This window comes from Phoenix dactylifera, unplaced genomic scaffold (assembly GCF_009389715.1).
Source record: "Phoenix dactylifera cultivar Barhee BC4 unplaced genomic scaffold, palm_55x_up_171113_PBpolish2nd_filt_p 000119F, whole genome shotgun sequence".
Lineage (NCBI taxonomy): Eukaryota > Viridiplantae > Streptophyta > Magnoliopsida > Arecales > Arecaceae > Phoenix > Phoenix dactylifera.
Genome location: NW_024067687.1, coordinates 1064636 through 1072694, shown reverse-complemented (window position 1 = coordinate 1072694; position 8059 = coordinate 1064636).

The following is an 8059-nucleotide window of genomic DNA, read 5'->3' as shown; positions in this document are numbered from 1 at the left end:
AGATGAGATCCTAAATATTTTGCTATTTAATAATGCTAGATAAATTGCTAGCCATACTGACTTTTACTAATGTTTAGTCCAAAGCAATGATCCATTCTAATGATTAGGACCAAAGTGATGTGAAGGCTAAGTCACCGATTCTGGTTCTACCATTGATCGTTAGCAGTAAGTTGACTCATCAATTACTTCCTATCCTAAAATTTTAGTATCCCTCTTCATCCTTCCATCAAACAACCATCTAAACCATATATTCTTCCATCATGGGAGCAAGTTTAGGTTTGTGGCATGGAAGATTAGAAACATTGGTGTACATGGGTTGATGAATTAAGCATTCTTTTGAAAACTAGGTCGATGCCAAATCTAAGTTGGGAACATTAATGTGGTGGTTTGGACATATTTCTTCCTCTATATGTTTGTGTTGGATGGTTCACAGTCAAACGCAGTAATGTGATTTTATTAGTTTGGATGGTTTTTGTTGTAAGCCATTTGGTTCTAGGTATTTTAGGAAATAAAAACCAAGATATCTATTAGTTTGACACGAATTTGATATTATTGAATCTAAGTCAATGTAAATATTATTATGAGATTTTCAGTATAATTTACTGGATGTTTCGAGAAACCATTATTCTGGTCAAGGCATTATTTCCATGTGCCTTGTTTTTGGAGTCTTTTAAAAGTTCTTGAAGCGAAACATGCATGAACCTAATTCTACTTGGGCTTGAGCCTATGGATTATGGTACCTTGCACTAGGGTTTAAAGATCAAAACCTTAACAAACTCACTTAAACAGCAAGAAATCATAATAATGGACTAAACAAAAGCATGGTAAAGAGATTTAAATGGTTTGAATGGTTTTTATTGTAGGCCATTTGGCTCTGGTTGTTTTAGTAAATGACAAACCAAATACTCGTAGACTTGACCCAATTATTAAAGCATTGATTCGAAGTGAAAGTAAACTTTCTTACTGATCTTGTTGATCTTAAATATTGAAGCATGTCAGGCATGTGCAACGCACATCAAGAAATTTTAGCAAAAAATAAAGATTTGGATGATGTATTGTTATTATTAATGTTATGTTAGAAGAAAGTAACATGGACCAAATATAGAATTTTTTTGCATATTGCACTCAATATTTTATTGAAGTTACCTGTTGAATCTTCTCTTATCACTATTTACAAATCCATCTGAAAAAAATTCTATTAAAATTACAAATAGACTTTTTGTGGGTCTTCAATGGCCCCATGTTGGGATGCTTTGAGGTGGATGTGTTGCACCATAGAGGCTTGTACAACCCTGGTTAGCCACCATGTCATCTACCTCAAAGGCTAACGATTGTTGTTCATCCTTACAATGTCGTGTTCGACACTCCATTTTTGAGATGAGTGACAGCCGTCTATCTCCAACATGGATGATATGATAGTGATGGTGCAAAACATATAGAATAGACTATGTGTTGTTTCTCTCTCTTTACCACCTCTACCCACCTGTCCTTGCATGTTGATGATGTCTTTCCTAATGGAGATCCTCACATCTACAAGGGTGAATCGGAGCATGTCAGCCAACTTCTTGATCTCTATCTCCATGACCTTACTGTGTCCATAAATGTCGAGCTTGGATAGTCTCTGAAAATGATGGTGAGGCCAACATTGACCTAATTAAGGCAATTCTTGATGAGTTATTTGAGCCTGCTATCGAGGGACATGTGGTCGAGGTGAAATCAAGCGACCTTGCACTCATCATGGAAGTAGCCTAGCATCAAGGACCTAGCCTGGGGCACTTGTAGTTGAGGGCCTTCATTGCATGTTGGTACCCCAGTCCTCGAACATCATGGCAGAGATTAACGGTGAGTTCAAGTCTCTTCTCTACCATCTCACTGGATGACCTCCTTAATTCTTCAATACTCTGCCTTTCCATTACCTCCCTCACTATCCTATCAATGCCACTCTTGCAACATGAGTCCTTCATGTTGAGTTCAATTCTCCACACCTCATCGATGAACCGCTATTAATCTACTAGTCAGCGTGGAATAGCAGGCAAATCATTAGTATGGCTGCCACGGTGCTTTCCAATGTTGAGTTCCACTTGTTGTGGGTTAGGAAGCACCACATTATCGAGCCAACGCCTCCTCCTATGAGGATCACTTTGCCGGCCATATCCTCTCCAGTAGCAGTGGTATCTTCTTGCTCTCCTTTGTTTAAAAACTGGTGGCTATTGTTAACGGGCCATGCAAGATTGTTACAAAAGTTAGGATGCTCCAAAAAGAGACTAGGGTGGCTAAGAGTTGAGACATATCATGCAAATGTAGATCTCAAGCTGAATATCATAACTAAGTTTCAAGCAATTGTCAAGTTCGTCCAATACCTATCCTCATTTGTGTACGAAACTATTCTAAAAATTATGAAAAAAAGCTTGCTGATATTTGTAAATTGAAACAATGTGAAAAATATCATGCAAATGAATAATTTTGATACTAAATTATGCAATAAAAATAGAAAGGCCTGTCTAGAATGAGGAGTATAGGAACACTATCCTAAGAATGAATGCAATCTCTTGTACAGTATCTAGCGAAATCATCCCCAAGGTATAACAAACCTAGCTTAGCTCGAAACCTCTACTAGCATGATAATGTGAAAGTCTAACCCAATGACTGGCTTCATTGCTCAAAACTAGAGAGTAGGAGAAGGAAAGGAAATAGAGGAAAGAAGTTGTGAGCCCCCATCCCTATTTTCATTGAAATCATAGTTGTGGCCTCACTTGAGATGAGGTATCGATGAATTCTCTCTCTCTCTCTCTCTTTCTCTAACTACTCTTGACTAGACCCCGATCACCGACCAAAATCTACATGGGAGATTGTCGGATTCGCTAACAACCCCCTCTCTTATTTCGCCCCTGTTTTGCTTCTTTTGTCTCATTCTGCTTGTCGATGCCACCATCGCACATTGCACAATCGGATATTGGAGCCCAGCAAGTGGGCTAGAGCCCAAATCAATGCAAGCCAAAATATCCTACTTCCAGCTCTATTTTTTCTATCCCTATTTCCTTTGTTTTCTCACCCGTTGTTTGTCGTTGCACGCAGTCACTGTAGACCATGGCTTTTCGTCCAGTGCCACCCTCCAGCTATAGGCCTCCTCCACCCTTATTCTAATGGAGTCATGTAGGGCTTTCCCTTCTCTCTCTCTCCTTCTCTCTCTTCGCTTCCTCTCTCTCCAAGTTTCAATGACCCTTGTGAAGGCTCTTAGCCTCCTTTGTGGACCCCTTGGTAAAGAGGTCCTGAACCATCTTAATGGGCATGCAGCATGTTAGCCTCCACCTAACCCTTGCTAGGCACTTCTAGACTCTATCATCACCAATTTCTGTTAAGTTGTTTATTCTCTATTCCGACTCTTGGTTGGTAGTTTGACTAGTTGAATTACCTAGATCAGACCAACGCTAGTTGTTGGATGTTACCAGCCTTGTCCTTCCTCCACCTTGGTCTTTGTTGAGCACACCTAAAACCTATGAATGATGATTTTTGTTGTACAATCTTTGCTATGATTGAGTTTCTCCTTCATGATCCATCAATTGAGTTTCTTAGATTTGACACCGTCACCTGGCTAACCATGTCCTTTTTCTTTCTTTAGAAATTCTGCCACTATTAAAGTTGTTAAATATGAATTAGTTGGGTTTTGAATAGCTTTGAATAAGTTCAATCGTCTTGCTTAATTGAAATTGGGGGTTTCAAGACAAAAAAGCGTAAACAATCCTTACACTCCTTACTAGTGTTCGAACTACCATTTATTTTCTACACTAATGACTTTGTAAAAACTATAAATGATGTTTGACATTGATGATTATATATTTTTCTTAAATGAAGGATCGAGCATATGACATTACAAAAATTATGTTTTATCATAAAAAATAGTTTTATGAATACTTTATTGAAAATGACTCATTTATGAACTATGAACTCTATAATGTCATTTAATGCCTTTCAACCTACTAATTTCTATATGTTATAAGAAAAATATAGATGTTTTAAAGGCTCTTAAATAGCTATGTATGGCCTCTAGAAGGGGGCCAAATTGACATCTAGAGCTAGTTCCATATGGCCCTTCCAGTAGGTTGTAGTAATTAATATACGACTCTCGCTAGTAGGTTATAATAGTTGGCAGATGACCCTCATCAGTGTGTTATAGTTATTACCATGTGGCCCCTGCCAGCGAATTATAATAGTTTTCATATCACTCGCATTAGTAGGTTATAGTAGTTGGCATATAGCCTTGCCAACGGGTTATAGTAGTTTGCATATGATCTTACTAAAGGGTTATAATAGGTGACATACTATTGATTATAATATTGTAATCAAGCTTGAGGGTTCATGCTAGCAAGCTTGGAGGCTTTTGTAGCATATTTATAGCTTATTAGTTGATTCATGATATTATAAACTTATAGTTGACGATTTGTGAATTTTTGAAATTATGGAATTTTGAATATTTGAATTTTGGATTCAGAAGCTCTATACCAGTAACTTATTTCCTTATTTTATTAATGAGAGAGTCTGGACCTTTTCTTTGTGATAACTTATATGAGATGGATTTTTATACAAGTTTTTGTAGTTGGCCTAGTATTATCATAGGTGGTACCCCATGGTAGCATGATTGTGTTTTGTTCTAAATTTGTTGTGTAGTATCTAGTGGTATTAGCAGAACACTTGAAAGAGAAGAAAAGCAAAAAAAAAAAAAAGAGAAGAAAAGCAGCAAAACTTGCATAGAAGCTTGATTTTGTTATATTTGTGACCCTGGATATGAGTCCTTTATATAAACTCGGCCAAATAACTCTGGAGATGTCCATAATGCCCACAATGATTGTCTTATATAGGTCATAAAGGGCCTTCCCGCATCGGTGCCTCATAAAGGCCTAATAACATGTGTACTAAGTCTTTGTTACGCTCATGTATGGTGCTTGAGTTAGCCCAATTAAAATTTAAAGTTAAATTTAAGGAATGAAACTATATTCGAAATACAAATTAAGTCAAGATGGGTGTGTGGCAAAAAAATTATTAGCCATGTGTGCATTTGCATTGCCTAGAAATGGAGGGCAGGAGAAGGAAAGAAAATAAAGGAAAAAGTTGTAAGAGGAGAAAAGCAGCAGAACTCTCAAACGAGAAGGAAGGCAATAGAACTTGCATGAAGGCTTGATCTGTGTTGTGTCTGAGATCTCCGAAACCCTGGATCTAGGGCTTTTATACATGCTTGGTCTAGGTAATCCTTGGAGAGGCCCATAATGGCCTAAACGACTATCTTATAAGGCCTAACTTGGCCACACGTGCATTTGCATTGCACAAATGTATGATGTGCTATGGCATGCTCATGCACATGCATGGCTTGGCCGGCCAAACCAAGCAAACACTTGCACATGTGGTTATCAACCCAAAACCCATAAGGCCGAACTTGGCCTAGAACCAATGGATGGTAATAAATACAAGTTTTTTTGTTAGCTCGGCTGTTTTGCAAAGCCCTCGAATAAAATATAATCCTCGAATAAAATATAATCACTTACATCAGCTATCAAAATATCTCAAAGATAACCTGAGAAAATAAAGAAGGTATTCCAAATTTCAGATCGATGGGTGATTAGGCCCTTGATCCTGATTTTCTGCAGTGATCCTAGAGATGATTGTTCTAGAGTCCCCTTCCAATATAATACGATTTGCTTATAAGACTATAATGGCATACACTAGACCCTCCCTTGCATCCTTTAATTCAAACAATGGGACCGTTGTATTAAAGAGGGAAAAACCATTTGCTGCAATGAAAGTTGACCTAATGTCTCGAACGACAAAACATGCTTCACCAACTAGACCATTGTTCTTCATGCTACCATCAAAGCTAATTTTGAGAAAAATAGGGGGTAGGGGTTTCAAAGTAAAGTGATACATATAGGATGCAAAATTTGCAGGAGTAGAATCCTAGATTTCCCTAACACTAATAATCCCTTCAATGACTTAGCCCGCATGAAGTCCAAGGTATGGTGTGAAGCTCTCAAAACAATAAATGGAGGACTTTCATTGGCATTCTCATAGAGTATTTTGTTTCTAGCTAACCATATGTGATAGGCAATATAGCACAATGAAACAGATCTCTGATTTGTAACTCTTCTAAGATTGCCTCCCTTAACGATCTAGAAAAAAATCTCCAAATTCCAAGGCTAGAAAGATAGGGATAGGGATAGGCAATTGAAAGTGTAGCTTCAAAATTGTACTATTCTGGGAGGCTTTTGATTCATAGCTTTAGGCATAGGACAAGTATAGAAGAGCTGACTTAGATTAGAGTTGCATAGTGAAAGAATGGTGGAGTATTAGATGAAGACTAAGTACCCCCATTTATTTGAGAATAAAGGTATGCTAAGTTTTCGAGGATAAAACTCTTTTGGGGGCAGAATGTGACAGTCTGGTCAGGACTCAGTCCACTTGACCAGCCTGACCTAAATCCTGGTCCAACTATTAGATCCGTGCGTGCATTGTACATGAATGATCAGTAGCAAACTCCTGATAGAAGTCTACTTTTCCATCCAAAGCCAGCGACTTTGAGAAGAAATAGGAGACCTAGGGCTGCTAGAACCCTATGTCTCCTCTATAAATAGGAAGCCCTTTCCCACCGTGACCCTCCACCATGAGCATTATCCCTCCTTTCTTTCTCCCTCTTTCACCCTCTTTCTTCCTTCAAACTAACCATTCCCTGGATCGAGGCCGGAGAATGCCATCAGAATGAAGGATTAGCAGATTCACCTAGTGAAGTTTGAAGGACTAAGTCAGAAGATGTAAGTAATCATGACACTCCTTATTAGTTTTCAAATTTTTATATATTTTTAATGCTTGTGATTTATATGAAAATAAGAAAATAATATTAAATATTAATGATATTATATTTTCTTAAAATTAAGGATCGAGCATACGAGATTATGAAACTCATAATTTATCATGAAATAATGATTCCATGACTATTATTTTTATTGTTAGTGATTTATGAATTATGAACTCAATAATGTAATTTAATGCTTTTCAAGCAATTTATTTATATATAATTTAAGAGTATATGTTTTGAGAAATTACGATTTAAGAAACTATGATTCAATGAAATATGACTTTAGAAAATATAATTTATAAAATATGCCAAAGGCTCTCAGATAGCTATAGATGGCCCCTGAAAATGAGATAGATCGATATCCAAAGTTAGTTCCATATGACACTACCAGCTAAGTAGTAGTAGTTGGTATACAATTCCGCCAGTGGATAATAGTAGTTGACATACAACCTTGCCAATGGGTAATAGCAGCTAGTATACGATCCTGTCAATGGATAATAATAGTTGGTATTTTATCGATTATAGCCCCGTCACAGGTATAATAGTGATCTTAGCATTTAGTCTAAGAAAAATAATTTTATCATACGGTATGGTTACATGGCAAATGATTTATTATTTTATTTATGCTATACATTTGGAACTATGTTTAGAAAATATTGATGATTTATGCATGCATAATTAGCTTTGTGATTTGTTTTATTATACTATACTACGAAATGCTTTATTTAAAAAATAATTATTATTTTTCTTAAATGATGCATTGTTCGTAGAAAAATTTATGCTTGATTTAGTAAGATAGTGTAAGTTTTACTTACTAAGTTGTATAGCTTACATCTCTTTATTTTACTTTTTTTTCCCAAATGAATAGGGTTACTAGGAATGAAAAACGATCCAGGCTTTGAGTTCACGCTTACAAGCTTGGCAATTTTGTAACAGAATTTTAGTTTTTTAGTTGGCTGTGAAATTTATAGTTGATGACTTTCTAAATTTTGAGGTCATAGGTTTTGGTATTTAAATATGAATTTAATCGCTCTGAACTATCACTCATTTATTTATTTAATGGATGATAGATTTGCATCATTTTGTTATATTTTATTTGAGGTGGATTTGTATACAAATTATGATTGTTGGCTTCATGTTATTGTGGGTGGTACCCATCGATAATATGGCCATACTATATCCTATATTTGGAGTATGACAATTATAATAAGGAAGAGA